Genomic DNA, 18,408 nt, shown 5'->3' with positions numbered 1-18,408 from the left:
GGAAGCGGGGGCCGCGCGCCGCCGGAAGCGGGTGTGTGGGCGGAGCTGGTGTCGTCACCGCGAACGTCAGTGGTTGCCCCGCCCTTGCCCTCGCCGCCTTCAGGGTTTAAAAGGATCCCATTTGCCTTTAGGTAACTATCTGCACTTCGTGGTGGGGTATGAACCTGGCCCGGGAGCCCCCCGCCTAAATGTTTGTGAGTTGTGGTTGTGGAATCGCGAAGAAATTGCAGCTGCTGCGCGCTTGTGGCTTCTCAGGTCTTTGCACCGCCCACGGTCTGCTCATGCGCCTTTCGTGGGATAGAAAACGTTCCTGTCATTTTTTTTTTTTTAACTGTGGGAAAAGATGTGAGAAAATATGATTGGAGGTAGGAGCAGGGTCGCTGACAGAATAACTTCACTTTAATGAAGTTGGATGGATGCTGATCTCATTACCGATCCCCAAATCCCGGCAGTTGTACCACAGAAACCGCCTTTAAATCCTCTCCCGCTCGGTCCTAGTCCCTGCTTTTGCAGTAGCCGCCCTGCCGTACAAGGACTTTCAGTGCATCTTCTATGCCCTACCGCCAATTTCCCCCGTCAAAATCCATGTTTAATATCTTGCTTCCTGCTTTAAAACGGTGATCTCGCCTTCATCTGCACTTTGGAATCACGAAGTAGGGGCGGGGGTCTATAAAAAAATACTAGCCTGTGAATATTATGCCAGCCCTACAGATTCGACTTCAGTTGAACTAATGTGCGGTCTGGGCTTCGGGATTTTTAAAAGCTTCCTAGGTGATTCTAATGTGCAGCTAAGGTGGAAATGCACTGTTACAAAGCGTCCATTGATTGGTACGACCCTTTTCAAATATCTTTTTGCAGATTCCTATCTGTAACTCTTAGGTATAAGACGCTCTTGCTGTCCCCTAAGGTTAAAATACTCTCGTTCTTGTCCATTTGTGTAATTCTTAGTCATTCTTGAAGCCATTCACCTGTTTTCTGAAGGTGTAATCGCTGGAGTGAAATCGTTTGCTCTCTCCTTTGTGGTCCTAATGTACATTTACACATGATGTCACCATGGTACTTACCAAAAGGTATCAGGATTACTTATACCCTCTACAGATGCAGTTGCTGGAGGCCAGAGACTACCATTCATCCCTATGCAAGCTACCTCATGAAACATATTTTTTACAAATTAATTGTAATTACCATTTCTTTTGCAGTTTTTTTTATTTGTTTTATTGACGTTTTTTCCCCTCCTTTGAAAACTATTGGCTTCAGTTAAAAAAAAATTGGTGGTCACAAACACACAAAAGATAGGTGATCGATGGTCTTTAAGGCTTTTCTAACACTCAGATTCTGATTCTGTGTGATAGTGACAAGATTTTTAACTCTGCCTTACTGAACATATTAAACAGAGCTATACGCCAAGCCTTTGGATAGTCATTCTATTTGGCAGTAAGGTTCTACCTAAAGGGAGTACAGGCACTTGGCAAATAAAAGAAAAAAATTAACGAGTGAATGGGGATTGTTTTAGAAAAGAGAAAATGTCACCCACATCCATCAGATTAGATTTTATTGAAATTTCTGTGAATTTGAATTGATATCTTTAAAAATTGAAAACTACTAGTTATTAAAAAGGATATTCTAAAGGAAAATAGAGTGAAATACAGGAATAGATTTGATATGCTTGATTATTGGCGATCAGGCAGGTAACATAAATGAAAGCTCCTGAAAGAGATGATAGCCCACCTTCCAAGCTGATTGTATAGCCACTAGGCAAACATAGGAAGTGTTAGTAGAAGAAGTGGGTGGAGAAGGAGAGAAAATGTTAGCATGGGTAATTTATAATTTTAAAGCCTATAGTACAACGTTTGGCATTATAGTATAGGTACACAATTCTTGCATTCATATTTTTCAATTCATCTATTTAGTCATCATGAAACTGCATCACACCTCAGATAGTTTCAGAACTAGCACCATATTTCCTCAGTTCTTAAGTTGACCTAAACAATTTAGATCTTTCATGAAGTCGATCTGATTTTAATAAAAGGAACAAATTAATTGCAAAATTTGGAGGAAAAAGAGAAATTTTCCTTTTAAGTCCTTTTGATGGGAAAATGAAATTGTGATAGATTAGTTTCTTTTGGAACATTCAGCTTCCCCTCAGATACAAAAGAGCAGGAAAGGGATTGGAAAGTAATATTTTCTTTCTTCTTATAAGATTGCAATCATTTCCTTCAAAACAAAGAGAGCAAAAGCAGTAACTGCATTTATTCATTTATTCAACAGTGCTCCATTCACAGTGAAGTTGAGGGAAGGAACATACAATACTGTGAGTGTGGTCTGACCAACCTAGAAAAAAATGAGCACACTTTAATGGCTTTGCACATAAAAGACAACCCCAACTTCTTACTGTGGCCTCTAAAGCCATTAACAGAGTGGCCCTTGCCTGCTCCTCTACCTCAACCTCTCGACACTTTCTTTTACTGTAACCTCACTGGGTCTAAAACATGCCATTACCTAAGGTATTAGGGCTTGTCCACTGCTCCAGATACCTGAAGCACTTGTTTTCTGGCTCTTCACATAGCTGGCTTTTCATTTTCTTAGTATCAGTTTGAGAAAACCCTCAGGCCTCCCTGGAATATATGATATTAGGCATGTGCAAGGAGATTCATTGCAGCATTGTTTGTGGAAGCAAAGAAAAAAAAAACAATCTTAACTGTCTCTTAGTAAGAGAATGGATAAATAAATTACTATATTTCTATGTAACTATTCAAATGAATGAATTAGACTTACATGTACCAACATGGGTACATATTGAATGAAAAAAGCAATTTTAGATACCATTTCTTTCCATTTTGAAAGCACACAAAATAACAGTCAGTGAAAAATGTAAATGAGGATGATAGACACCACCTTTAGGATAGTAGTTAATTCTAGGAAGGGGTAAGGGATGAGGTGATGCTTTATTGGTTATTAGCTATGAGTTATATCTAATGGGTTTCTTGAAGAAAAACAAGAAAGAAAGGTGGCAATATTAATATCTGCTAAATCTGGGGATAGAGATTTGATTGTTAATATATTCTATACTTTTCAATATTTTTGAAATATTTCATAATTTTTAAAAGTTTAAATTAAAATGGTTCTCTGGTATGGTTTACACTAGCTACCGTAACAAATCCCAAAATCTCAGTGACTTAACACAGTAAGAGTTTATTTCTCGTGTTCTCAAAGTTCAGTAAAGATGTTCCTAATGGAGAGGTTCCCCACTAAGTAGTAACCCAGAGATCCAGGACCCTCCCAAAGATCCAGGCTCCTTCCATTTTGCGAAGCCATCACTCTAACCAGGGAGTTTGTTTTTTATGCCCACCCACATACCATTAGCCGGGATTAGTCACATGGCCCATTTAAAGGCTAGGAAGCCAAGAAATACAGTCTTCCTGTGTGCCTAGGAAGACAATGAAATGGTTTGGTGAACAAATAACATTGTTTTTACCACGATATTAAAGTAATCTCTCTTTTTTTTTTTTCTTAAGAGCACAGCCTCTAAAATCAGACTACTTAGATTAAAATCCTAGCTCAACCACTTACAATCTGAATGCTCTCCAGCAAGTTACTTCACATCTCCGGAACTCAGCTTCTTCATCTGTAATAATAGTATTTACCTCGGAGGGTGATTGTGAAGAATAAATGAGTTAGTATTTACAAAGGGCTTAAAACAGTAAGTGATCTATAAATATTAACTGTCTTCATCATCACTCAAGAGCAATGATTCTTGTATTTGTTTTTCCACCCAAAAATTTATGAACTTACTGTCTTCTGCTGCCCTCATGTGGCTCTCTCTGATATCCCCAGCACCTAGTATAGTGCTTAGCTATCCGGCTTTAATGAATGAATGGAACAGGTACATTCCTCAATCTATGCACTGTAGTTCTTTTTATATTGCATTAATTTGTTTTGGATTGAGATCGACTTACATATATTTACATGTGAAATGAGGTGTTTAGGATTTATTTTTAAATACTTCAGAAAAAAAGTTGTGGGAAGTAGATTAAATAAGATTGGCAGAATGTTGACAATTGTTAAAACATGATGGATACATGAAGTTCATTATACTGTTCTTTCTCTTCTGTGTGCGTGAGAATAAGCATAATAAAAAGTTTTAAGATTGAGAATGGGTAATCAACTAATGGCCCAGATATTTTTTCTTTCCTAATGAACAGCTTTTAATCTATATCTGCTCAATCTTTCAAATTTTTAAAACATTTTTATATTTTATTGAGTGTTTCATTAAAACTAGCATTAAAAAAAGAAAACTATAAGGAAACTTCAATTGTAACTACTCATAAAAGAGAAGTTATCGATTTTAGTTTCAGGCATATAAATAATGTTTTAAAAAAATTTATAGAAATTTATAATCTTAAAACTTTCTAGCTATGCTAAAATTCAGTATCTTTTTTTTCATCTCACATAGTTACCTTTTTAAAAATTTTGTGGTGAGAACATTTAAAATCTACTCTCTCAGCAACTTCAAGTATATAGTACATGTTAGCTATTGTCACCATGTTGTATATTAGATCCCTAGAAACTTTTTCATCTTATTGGTGGAAGTTTGTACCATTTGACCAACATCTCTCCATTTCCCCCACCCGTGGCATCTGGCAACCACCAATCTACTTTTTGTTTCCATGAGTTTGGCTTTTTTAGATTCCACATATAAGTGAGATCATACACCATTTGTCTTTCTATGCCTTATTTTACTTAGCACATTGTCTTCAAAGTTTTATCCATGTTGTCTCAAATGGCAGGGTTTCTTTCTAGGAGAGAGAGCTACAATGACCCCTAAAGATGTGGCCAAAATCTCCTCATGCGAGGAGGACACACCTATGGAACTAAGCTAACTTCTCTCTTGAATTTACCATTTTCATTAAATAAGAAAAGACTGTTGTGTTTTTCCAACTCTCTTAGCATTGAGTATACGCAACCTAAAATGGACTAACTAGGTGCAGTGTTACCTGGAGGTACGGTGTACGATGTTCAGTCTCCCCTAGTGCCCAGTAGCAGACCAGTAGCTATTTCTCAAATGGAATGTAGTGGATAGGTATCGGGGACGCAGCAAGTCCAGAGCACTACAGGGAACTTCCAAGCAGAAGCAGCTTCTCTTTGCCAGAGGTGTGTGACAAGGATCTGAACAGCCTGACCCAGATGATTGCAGTTAATTCCCTTCCCCCTTTTATTCCATCTCCAAATCTGGCCAATTGCATGCATGGCTGTGAAGAACACTGGTATTTAAATGAGTCGTAAAAATTTGTATATACTTCTTCACCCCCCACCCCACTTCATTATACCCTCATTAGGGATTAAGGCCTCCAGTCTGCCCTGGGGTGGAGAAACCTCAAATCCATCTGTAGCTCCCTTTCTCCTTAAAGGCAGTTAAATCAGAATACATAGTTCACAGTCAAGCAGGAAAGTGTTGAAGGAGAATTTGTTTTAAGGCAGCCTCTTGGTTTCTTCCAGTAGACAGAATGATTTCTGTGGATGGATTGGGTTTTATAGAGGCACTTTCAGTTCCAACTGGGTGGCCAACTAATTGTTGGCTTGAGCCCCACCCCACCCCCCAGCTCAATATCAGACCAAATTTTTTTGGTACTCACCATATCTGTCTCTTCTGTGGGAAACCCCTGCTTTAACAGCCATATCCACATTGCCTGTGGGTCCCTTTGGAGGGAGTTTGTTTGCTAATAAACTTATGCTACCTTCTGGCATAACTTCACTGAGGACAATTTGGAATTGTAGTGGCCACTTTGGGCAACTTCGACATGAATAAAATTGTTCATCAGAGAGGTGCTTTAGAACAAAAAAAAATCATGAGACTGACTTGTCTAAGCAGAGGAGATCACGTGATTTTTTTCCATACATCAAATATTAATAAGTGCTGGCTTTTTAATGGTATGACTTGATAAAATTATCAAGGCCCTAAGTTATTGTTTAAACCACCTTTAATGACTCTGTTGTGGGTGTGCAGATAACTGTATATCAAATGAGCTTTTACAGTAATAATTTAATTCTAAAACTGGCTTCTTCATATAGAAAGACAGATACAGACTGAAAGTGAAAGTATGGAAATATATTTCATGCGAATTGAAACAAAAGAAAGCTAGGGTCGTAATACTCATATCAGACAAAATACATTTTAAAACAAAGACTGTAAAAAGAGACAAAGAAGGACATTACATAATGAAAAAGGGGTTAATCCAAGAAGAGGATAAAACATTTATAAATATTTGCATACCTGCCATAGGAGCACCTAAATATATAAAACAAATATTAACAGACCTAAAGAGAGAAATTGACAGTAATACAATAATAATAGAGAAGTTTAATGCCCTACTTACATCAATAGATAGGTTATCTAAATGGAAAATCAATAAAGAAACATTGGCCTTAAACGACACATTAGAGCAGGTGAACTTAATAGATATACACAGGACATTTCCTCCCAAAACTGCAGAATACATACTCTTTTCAAGTACTCATGGAACATTCTCCAGGATAGATCATATTTTAGGCCACAAGATAGCCTCAATAAATTCAAAAAGATTAAAATCATGTCAAGAATCTTTTCTGACTACAATGATATGAAACTAGAAATCAATTACAAGAAGAAAATTAGAAAAAAACACAAACGTGGAGACAAAACAACATGCTACTAAACAACCAATGGGCCAACGAAGAAATCAAACAGAAAATTAAAAATACCTTGAGACAAATGAAAATGGAAACTCAACTTTCCAAAAATCTATGGGATGCAGCAACAGCAATTCAAAGAGGGAAGTTTATAGCAATACAGGCCTACCTCAAGAAATAAGAAAAATCCCAAATAAACAATCTATATACCTAAAAGAACTAGATAAAGAAGAACAAATAAAACCCAAAGTGAGTAGAAGGAAGGAAATAATATAAGATCAGAGTGGGAATAAACAAAATAGAGACCAAAAAAATAGAAAAGATCAATGAAACTAAGAACCAATTCCTTGAAAAGATAGATAAAAGTGATAAACCTTTGTCCAAACTCATCAAGAATAAAAAGAGAAAGCCAAATAAAATCAGAAATGAAAGAGGAGAAGTTACAACTGACACCACAGAAATACAAAGGATCATAAAAGATACTATCAAGAAAATGAAAATATAACCTACAAAATAGAAGAAAATATTTGTGAATCAAATCTTAAAAGAGTCTAGTATCCAGAATATTTATAGCTTAACAAAAGATAAGCAATACAATTAAAAATGTGCGAAGGACTTAAATAGACATCTAAAAAAGAGTACAGATGGCCAATAAACACATGAAAAGATGTTCAGTATCACTAATTAGGGAAATGCAAGTCAAAACTACAATGAGATACTACCTCACAGGTAGCAGGATAGCTGTTATTTAAAAAAATAATAATAGCAGGTGTTGGTGAGGATGTGGAGAATTGGAGCCCTCACGCATTAATGGTGGAAATGTAAAATGTCACAATAACCACCTTCTTTCGGTGGCTACTGCTGCTATACTCACTGAGAAACTTTGTCCTCTAAAGCCATGGACTATCAGAAATTTTACTCTTTGAAAATATATGTTTAAGAATAAGGATCTAAGTCCTTTTGTCCTAGAAAAACAGATGCAATTTCCACCCAGACTGCAGAGATTGAGATAAGGGTTCTGGATTCAGTATTCTACATATATACTAACTTTACATTGCAGCTTAGAGCTGATGTTGATCCCTTTACACACAGCCTTGCTTTGTACCTACAAAAACATGGCTTCATTTAAATTTCACCTAAACTCCACCCATGTCCCAAATTCTATGATGACTCTACCTTTACTTTCATTTGATGAGATGCCCCATGGTTCCTCTGGTGTGATCTTCCTCATCTCAATGGGTCAGTGAACCTGATTTTGTTATACTACAGATTTGCCCTTGGTAGTGTGATTGGGCTAACACAGTGTAAAACTCCTATTTCCACAGATGCCAAAGAAGTAGAAAATGACATTCAATAAATCAGAATAAAAAATTTTATTACAGCGTACAAACCAGTAGGAGCTTCAGCATGGTGGTGCTAGTTCCTGTGCCTCCAAGTCTCATCTTGTGAGGTGATGTGATAGGCTGCCCACACAGTGGATTGAGCCACAGCTGAGGATCCTAGAGCCAGGAGCTCAGCATATTGTATAACAAGCAGTCCCCCCACCCCAGGGAGCAAACAGTGACATTGTAGTCATCTTTTGGTCACCTTGACCAACTAATTTATGTACTATAAAAACTACTTAGTATCAAGGGATGGTTAGGCCCTAAAGTGGTACACTTAACAAAGCCATGCCAGGATGCTTGAGACTGTGGTGGACTACCTCTCCCATAAACCAGTAGAAAGATTTGTATCTAATTCATTTTTACTTCAAAAAATTTAGCCCATTATTTCTAGAGATTTTTGAATGAGATACAATGAGCCAAAAGGGAACGAAACTCTCAGTTCTAAGTTAAAAGCAAAGTTTAGAGGAAAAACAGTGCTCTTCAAGAATATGTGAATTATAACTTTGGTTTTTATTTGATATTTATGAAGGATGCCAAAATTTCTTTCTTTGAATGTTATCAAAAGATTCTTGAATTAGGTACTATTGAGAGATAGGTAGTGGTATACAATATATGCACTAAACCAAGGGTCCAAATTAAGACTGCCAAAAATTATGAGGTTGTTAATTCTTCAGTGATTTCATTTATATATGTTTTCTTAATTTTTCAGTTTTATCTTTTTGCCAGTCCAAACAACTGGAAAAAATCTAAAACTCTCCCAGAAGTCTTTTGTTCTACTGGAACATAGCCTATGTTGAATCCTAACTATTTGACTTTGAGGGCCCCCAAGATATAAAAATACATGTGGATGAATTTATACCTTCAAGTCCAATATTAGGGTAAGCATTTATCATTTCCTAGAATCATTGTATAACCATTTTTTCACAGCAGAAAATTTAAACTATATTGCCTTATATTTGGCAGGAAAGTAGCAGTTCTGTCATGCTGAATTTCCATATCTTCTTTATTGATGTCACATTCAATTATTCTGATATTATAGGTCATTATTTACTGTCAAATCTTTTTTTCTTTGACAACAAAACACTTTTCAAGATAGAATAAATAATAGATTTGAGACCATACAGCAATGTGTATTGATGCATAGTGGCAATGAATACTAAACTCATCTGTCTTTGGTATGTAGTTGTCACAGCCCATTTACAGACTTCCCCAGCTCTGGACTGACCTCAGCCAAATACTAGATTAGGTTTCAAATTCATTAGGATTGTGGGCACTGACTCGAGAACAATAAAACCAATGAAACTCTACCTGAGTAAAAGCTAGTTCTACTTTATTTGTAAATAAAATTTAAAATTTATTTTTAAATAAAACTTGGAAAGCCAGAATATCAGCTAGGAATGACTTTGGCTTCAAGAACAGACAGTGTGGCTAACAGTGGATAGGACTTCATTTTTCCCACATTATAAGGTGTCTGTAGTTTAAGATCCTCTGCTCCATAACTTCATGGTCGCGAGATGGCTGCCACAACTCCAGACATGGCATGAAACAGAGAAAAAGAAATGCTCCCAGGATACTTGTCCTTTTCATTTAAAGCAAAACTCTCCCAGGAGCCCTTCAACAGATTTCTGCTTATAGTTCATTAGTCAGACTGGGAAGCATGGCCAGCAAAGGCTGTGAAGGAGACTGGGAAACCAATGCTTTTTGTAGAGTCTAGAATGGAAACAAGGCAAGGGTAAAAACAAATAGGTACATTGGGTTAGCCTACCAACACATGTGAAACATGTGTAACTTCTGTGTTATTCAGTTCTATTCAATGGGACACAGGATAGCAAAATTAAGGAGAAAATCAAAGAAGTTCTTTCTGCCAGGAGTTCATAATCTTGTTTCATTTATTTTGCCAAAATACAAATCAAAATCACTGTTCAAGCTTTATTTACTAATATTTCCTTTAATGTACTGTATGATCTGACCCAATTTAATTTCCTGCCTCCATGCATTTGCTCACACTGTTAGCTCAGCCTGAATAGACCTTTCCCCATTTCTACATATTAAACATTTTTATTTGTTCTTTACAATCTAGTGTGAATATTATCTCTGTCGTGTTGTGTTCCCTAATCTCCCTAACTGGAAGTGATCTGTGAGCTCCTAAGACAAATTATTATTGTCTAAAATAACAATAACTTGAGTGCTTTACATATAGGATATTTCAGTCTTCACAACCACTCAAATAGGTAGGTACTATTGTTATTCCCATTCTATGGTTGTTGAAACCGAAGCTTAGAAAAATTAATTGGTTGAGAGCACACAGCTTGTAAGTGCTAGAGTGAAGTCAACCCCAGCTCTATTTGATGCCAAAATCTATTCTCATTACACTATATCATATTGCTTTCTCTATATACCCACTGGCTGCAAGAGGGTAAATTGAGGTAGTAACAGTGTCTTATTCACCTCTAACTAGCCTCCCCTCCTTTACTCACCCACTGCCTTGGAATTCAGAGGTGCTCAAAAGTTATTAAATAAATCAGTAACGCTGAAGGCTTGGTCAATATGGCTGCAAAATTGTACTTTAAAGAGATTAGAGATCAGATTGGGTTCAAACACTGACTTATTTGAACAAGTTATTTACTTATCCTATACCACAATTTTCTCACCAGTAAAAGAATAATGACTCTTTCTCTGTCCTATAGAGTTATTAGGTTTAAATAAAATAATATAAAGTACAAACTGTCCCCAACTTATGATGGTTCCACTTACGATATTTCAACTTTACAGTGGTGCAAAAGTGATACACATTCAGTAGGAACTGTGCTTCAAATTGTGAATTTTGATCTTTTCCCAAGTGATATGGGATAGGATACTCTCTAGTGACACTGGACAAAGAGCTACAGCTCCCAGTCAGGTACATAAACATGAGGGCAGACAACCAACACCTTAAGCAGCAGTTCCCAACCTTTTTGGCACCAAGGACCGGTACTCCTGTGAGAATCTAATGCCTGATGATCTGAGGTGGAGCTGAGGTGGCGATACTAGTGCTGGGGAGTAGCTGCAAATACAGATGAAGCGTCACTCACTTGCCCGCTGTTCACTGCCTGCTATGCGGGCCAGTTCCTAATAGGCCATGGACTGGTACCGGTCCACAGCCCTGGGGTTAGGGACCCCTGCTCTACAGTGTCCTATGTTGCCAGCATTTTTTGGATATTCTGTTTTGTGTTTTCACATCCCATCATGTCTACAAAAGACACATGCCTGTGTCTCCTGCTTCTGATGAGATGAAGAGGAAGGCAAATATACCTAAAACAGAACTTGGCACAAAATAACTATTCAATAAATGTTACTATTTGCTTTTCCAATAGCCCTTCTTTCAAATCGAAATGAAAGATCCTAAGAATAGAGGGACCATTTTCAGATGGGCCTACTTAACAGGACATAATGTAAATGTGCTACAAATAATTTACTTAGTAATTCTGTTTCATACAGTTGTTCCTATTACATTATTTAAATTTATTTTTCATAAACAGGTAACATTAATAAATACCTATATCTTTTTCTCTAACTCCACACCCTACGCCCCAAAAATAAGAACCTTAATGCATTCAGTTTTCTCTTCTAGCTGTGTCCCTCACATGTTGAGATCACCTGGGAATTGAGTTAGACTGTTTTTGGTTTTCTTTGCAGTAGTGTTTACTTAGGTTTTTTTCTTTTTTCTTCTGTCTTGACTAATTTTTATTTTGCCATAGTATATCTTAATTCTTTCAAAAATAGTTTACATATCTAGACTGAGAAATCTTGCAGTTGTCAGTATCTGGGAAAAATAGTTTAGAGGTGTTAAACAAAGGTATTTCATTTAACCCTCAAGATTGAATGCTAATGAGTCTTGGCCGAAATTCTAGGATCAAAACAATTTTCCCTCAGAACTTTCAAGATATTGTCTTATAACATTCATTATTGCCAATTTTATTCTCATTTCTTTATAGGTAACCAGTTGATTTTTCCCTCTGAATGCTTTAAGGATTTTCTTTAAATTACAAGATCAAACTTTCACCATAATGTATATAGGTAATAGACTTTGTAAAAAAAAAAAAAATCCATCTGTGCACTTGGTGGGACCTAGTGGCCTGAAGACTGGTGTCTTTTTTAAGATCTGATAATATTTCATTTATTATTTTTTTTATTCTTTCTCTTTCGCTATCTTGTTTTATCCATGAAGAATCACTGTCATGTGGATATTTGAACTTCAGGATCCATCTTCCATGTTTCTTGATATGTCTCATACTTTTCACTTCTTTGCTCCTATGCACTGTATTCTAGAAAAATCTCCTGGCTCAGTCTTCATCTGTGTTTAAAGCTGAAGTTAAGCCAACATACAGTGTTAGCGCATACTGTTCCAAGTCTTACTGGTTAGATATATGGTCTGATTCTTTGATACTTGTGCCATACTAGTCAGGAAATATCTTTAATATCATTCCTAGATGTGTTTGTTATTCTTTTTAGCACATCTCTTGAATTTTTTATCACCACAATCATATATTTCATTTCTAAAATCTCTAGTTATATCTTTTCCCTCATGCTCTGTCCTCTAGAATAGCTCTGGGAATATTATACTTAATTTTAGAGTCTTCTCTGGCTTGCTATGTTAACTGTTTCTTCCATTTGAGGAGTTTGCTAACTTTCTTTCCTGGGTGTTCTTGGTTTTGTGCTTATATTTCTTTGAGGTACTTTATTATTCTGTTTATAGATTTGTGCTCCATATAATGAATTTAGCATTGTGAACAATGAGAAGTTTTAGACAGGTTTCAGTTATCCAAATTAATCTGCAACATAATTCTTTCAGTACTAAAATATATAACTATTTTTGCAAGGACGTTGTTATGGCTGTATAATTACTTGCCACATAGGAGTGGTGCCACCTTTACGAGCAGACAGTGCTGTACGGGAGACTTTGAGGGGAGAGAGCCTCCCTGAAAAATCAAAATCCAACGGATATGCCTCTTCTGGGTTTGAAGTCCAATTTTATACTACACACATGGTTCGGTAAGTCCTGAACTATGAAACCAATGTAAAACGTTGGTCCTGGTTCCGTGATTCCTCCTCAAGAGTTATCAGAAAGATGGAAAGGGGACCTGGAGGGCCAAAGGAAGGATATCCAGCACAAGGGTATATCTGCTCCCTTTGGATCAAAACATGCCTAGTTTGAGTGCATGCCATAGATTGGACAGTTTAAAAGAATCATTGGATTTTAAGACTAGAGGGGGCTTTAGGCTCACTCAGACCAGAAATCACAAACTTGTCTATTTCTAGCCTTCAGATCAACTTTGCATGATCGATACAGCTTCAAAGCTAGAAACCCAAAACAAGCAAATAGGCAAAACCCCTCAAATCTTAACATGAACATTCTTAAGGATGCACTTTCCAGTTCCTGATGTGCCAGTGATCAGTTTGCTGCCTCTCAGCTCTAAATCTACCTTTCTTTGCCCTGCTTTGTGACACCAGAACTTGCAAACATTTCTCCTCTGCGGGATGATGTAATGTCAGGCTTTGTCAAGTGAGGGTGCTGAAGGAACAGTGCAAAGCATAGCAGAGGCAGGAGCTCCTCTTTCTGGTCAGGTGGGGTTTTTGTTTTTCCTGAATATGGTGCAGCTGTCAGTGGTATGCAGTAGACCAAGTGGTGCCCACCATTCAGCAATTTTCACCAGATTCCCAGCAGGCGGCATCCTTGCCAGCAGTCCGTGGGAGACTCAGTGGCAATGACCCCTCCCCCCAACACACACACAGCGAGCTTCCCTAGCAATTAAACAGGCAGTTCCCTGTTCTCCAACCCCGCTCGCTAGCCCCAACTCACCAGCACCCTGGCAAATACCACTCTCTCTGATCGCTAGCCTTGGCCTGCGAGTTGTGGATCAGCTCTGACCTGTTGCACCTCAGAGGACTTTTCCACCATCCAGTGGCCTGCAACACACCCTCTCTGACGGGCTAAGTCTCAGCCTGGGAGTGGTGGAAGGTGCAATGCTCTTTCAAGTTTTTTTCCATCCTTGGATCTTCTCCCTCAACTCAAGAGGTAGTAGCTGTTCCCTGTAATGCTATTCCTATGTTTTTCAGAGTTCTCTTTTTATCCTTTTAGTAATCACTTTTAACTCATTAATACTTTGTATTCATTATGTTCAAATTACTGATGTGGTTTCCATCTCCTGACTGGACCCTAATAAATACACCTTGCAAAAATAAATGCAAAGAGCCCAGGTTGCATTGGATACACATAGAAAAATAAATGTCCCACCACTGTTGAACTTATAACAAAAAATTATAAGATCTCACAAGGAAACAACCCATCACCAGCAGAAATCCAGACGTAGTAAGCGGAAAGATTAGAGCCCCACCAAACCAGAGATAATGGAATAAAATTGGAAAGAGGATAGAAAATCAGTATATTTTTGATAATTAGAAACCTAGAAGAAGGATCAAAACACTAAGAACAAGACATTATGAAAAAAGAATAGATAATTACCATAGAAATATAAAGATTAAAAAATGCAATGAAAAGCAATTTAATGGATGAGTTAAAAAGCAATTTGGACACAAATAAAAGAGTAAATTAACTATAGGATAGATTTAAAGAAATGCTCCAGAATTCTGTAACAGTGATCAAAGATTGAAATTATTGAAAGAAGTTTAAGAGATCTAGAAGATAAAATGTAGAAGACCCAGAGCAATGTTTATAGAATACTACCTATTGTGTAAAAAAAAGGAAAATAAGACTGTATTCATATTTTATTATATTTCCATAAAAAAAAATCAAGGGATACGTGCTTCATGAAAAAAATTTTAAAAAGTAGTACATCTATGTGAATGTAGTTATGAGGGAAACGGTAGATGTGGGCAAAGGTGGGACTTGGACATTTTATTACTGTATATATTTTATATTGGTTTAATTTAAAAACCATGCATGTTAGTCTAGGTCCTCTGAGAAGCAGAAGCCAAGATAGGACTAGGTATGCAGGAGACTGATTAAGGGAAATGCCTAGGAGTGTAAAAGAGAGAAAACCCCAGAAGGTAGGAACTGACTGTTCAAACCACAGATCTGACCTGCAGCAAAGGTGGGGAGGGGTTACATGGGCAGATTTAAAGTTTGCAGTGCAGTTCTAAGAAGGGTTCAGCCAGGCTGACAAGTCCTCTAACTAAAGCAGCCATTCAAAAGAGTCATGTATCTTGCAGGAACAGGTCTGTCTGAGTGTTCTTGCCATGCTTAGTCACTGACTGAAAGCAGCTTGTGTGAAATGTGACCTCGGTGGTCTCCATGATAATGTGGTGGTAGATTCAGAGTGCAGCAGCTGAGGCCATCTGTCAGTTATACTGCCATAGCAAGAGATCTGAATGGCATATTGTCATAGCCACCATACCATATGATTAAATTTTGAATTCAAAGAAAGATAAAATAAAGACATTTTAGACAAAGACAAAAGGAGCTTATCATTCACAAACTGTCACCCTAAGAACCTCTGAAGGATTCACTTTGGGAAGAAATATTTTTAATCCTGAAGGACAGTATACAATGCAGGAAGTGATGGTGAACAAATAAATTTGTAAATATGCGGGAAATTGGTAAATACGCAGATGAATCTAAATAGGCATTGACTATTAAAAGATAACAAAGATACAATAATGATTAATTTGAGTATTAAAAACAAGGTGGAATTAAAATATTGGCAATGACACGTAAGATTGGAAGGGGAAATTGGAGGTAGAGTATTTTAAGGTCCATGCATTAGTCAGGATGTAATCAAGTTAAGATGAGATCATACTGGATTAGAGTGGGCCCTAAATCCAATGACTGAATTTGATGAACAAAAGAAGGGAGGGGGAGATTTAAATAGATACACAGAGAGAAAAGGCCATGTGATGATGGAGGAAGAGATTGGAGTGATGCAGCTATAAGCCAAGAAACATCAAGAATTGCCAGCAGCCTCCATAAGCTAGGAAGAGGCAAGGAAGGATTCTTTTCTACAGTCTTCAGAGAGAGCATGGCCCTGCTGATACCTTGATTTTGGAGTTCTAGCCTTCGAAACCGTGAGAGAATAAATTTATGTTGTTTAAGCTAACAAGTGTGTGCTAATTTGCTCTGGCAGCAGTAGGAAACTAATACATTGCCAAACGATTTTCCAGAGTGGCTGTACCAGTTTACATTCTCACCACCAGTGTATGAGAGATCCGATTTCTCTGCATCCTCTCCAGCATTTGGTATCATCATATTTTATTTTAGCTATTCTGATAAGTTTGTAGTGATAGCTCATTGTGGTTTAAATGTGTATTTCCCTAATGACTAACGTTGTTGAACATCTTTTCATGTACTTATTTGCCGTCCATATCTCTTCCTTAGTGAAATGTCTGTTCATGTCTTTAGCCCACTGTATAATTGTATTTTTTTCTGAGTTTCGTACTTATTTCTAAGATCTGTACTTATTCTACAAAGAAAGCTTTTGACAGATATGTGTTTTTCAAATATTTTCAACTATATTTTAGCTTGTCTTTTCATCCTCTTAATAATTTCACAGCACAAAAGTTTTAAATTCTGATGAAGTCCAAATTATTAATTTTTTTCTTTCATGAATCATACTAAAAGTGTCATTTCTGAGAACTCTTTACCTGGTCCTGGGTCCTGAAGTTCTCCTATGTTTTCTTCTAAAAGTTTCATAGTTTTGCATTTTACATTTAAATCCATGGTCCATTTAGAATTAATTTTTGTACATGGTGTGATGTTTAGGTCAAGGCTCACATTTTTCTTTTCTTTCTCTATGGATGTCCAGTTGTTCCAGCATAGTTTGTTGAAAGGCTGTCTTTCTTTCACTGAATTACTTTTTCACCTTTGTCCAAAATCAATTGGCCATTTCAACAAATGATGCTAGGAAAGTTGGATATCCACATGCAAAAAATGAATTTGGACCAATACTTCACACCACATACAAAAATTAACTCAAAATGTATCAAAGACCTAAATGCAAGAGCTCTCTGCTGTTCAGATTGTGTAATTTCCATTGATTTGTCTTTGAGTTCACTGATTATTTCCTCTATCCTCTCCAATCTACTATTGAACCCATCCAGTGAATTTTTTATTACAGTAATTGTATTTTCCAGTTCTGTAATTTTTTTGGTTATTTTTAAATATCTTCTGTGGTTTTTTGCTAAGAACTTTTTTTCATTTGTTTCAGGAGTGTTTGTAATTGCTCATTGAAGCATTTTTATGACTGATGCTTTAAAATTCTTGTCAGGTAATTCCAACATCTGAGTCATTTTAGTGTTAACATCTGTTGCAGTTGTCCCTATTTTTGGTTTGATGAGTCATCTTCGATTGTATCCTGGATATTTTAGGTATTATGTTGTGAGATTCTGGATCCTACTTAATCATTCTTAGCAGGCAATCCTGTTCAGGTATAGGGAACAACTCCAGTGTTTTATCCACTTATAAAATTGATTTGGTTGTTTTCTTATTGAATTATAAAAGTTCTTTGTATATTCTGAATATACAAGTCCTTTATATGGACATGTGACTCACAAATATTTTCTCTTAGTCTATAGCTTTTCATTTTCTTAGTGATGTTTTTTTGAAATGCAAAAGTTTTGAATATTAATGATGTTGGATTTATTAATTTATTATGAATCATGCTTTTGGGGTCATATCTAAGAAATCTTTCCCTTTTCCTTCTTAAGATTTCCTCCTGTTTTTTTTTTATTACAGATTTTATAGTGTTAGCTTTTACATTTAGGTCTCTGATTCATTTTGAGCCAATTTTTGAATACAGTGTGCATGTGGATATCCAATTTCCACAGCACCATTTGTTGAAAAAAACTATCGTTTCCCCTTTTGAAATGCCTTGGCACCTTTGTCGAAAATCATTTGACCATAAAAATAAAGTCTACTTCTAGGTTCTCAATTCTTTTCCATTCATCTATGTCTCTCTTTATGCCAACACCATACTGTATTAAAAGCTACAGTTTATAATAAGTTTTGAAATTGAGAAGTAGAATTCTTCCAATTTTGTTTTTTATTTTCAGAATCACTTTGGGTATTCTAGGTCTATTCCATTTAACTTTAGGATCAATATTAAGTCAGAAACTGTGAAGGGTCTGAGATTTTACCTTACTTTCAAACTAAGCTAGTTTGTCACAATTTCACAATCATATACTTACAGAGGACACAAGTGTTCACAGTAAAAGCAACATCCAGAATAGCATCTTGTATCATATCAGTTCCTTAGATGCAGCAGTTCTCTACAGGGCAACACAAGTGAGGGTCAGATGTTTACCTGCATATGCAGTGGGTTTCACTGCAGGAAACGACCTCCAAAATTATGAGACAAAGCCTAGG

At 36.7% G+C, this 18,408-nt stretch overlaps 1 long non-coding RNA gene across 2 annotated transcripts in view; it reads left to right on the top strand.

Annotated features, from left to right (window-relative positions):
- Positions 1 to 50: 50 nt before the first annotated feature.
- LOC107196131 overlaps positions 51 to 18,408 on the top strand; it is a 75,214-nt gene continuing 56,856 nt past the window's right edge. For both annotated transcript variants that reach the window (XR_001517493.2, XR_003048295.1), the window contains exon 1: positions 51 to 131. This is a non-coding gene — a long non-coding RNA (uncharacterized LOC107196131). The remainder of the gene's footprint in view (positions 132 to 18,408) is intronic.

This window comes from Pteropus alecto, unplaced genomic scaffold (genome assembly GCF_000325575.1).
Source record: "Pteropus alecto unplaced genomic scaffold, ASM32557v1 scaffold28, whole genome shotgun sequence".
Taxonomy (NCBI): Eukaryota; Metazoa; Chordata; class Mammalia; order Chiroptera; family Pteropodidae; genus Pteropus; species Pteropus alecto.
The sequence above is the reverse complement of the archived record's forward strand: the minus strand, read 5'-3'. Positions and strand labels throughout refer to the sequence as shown.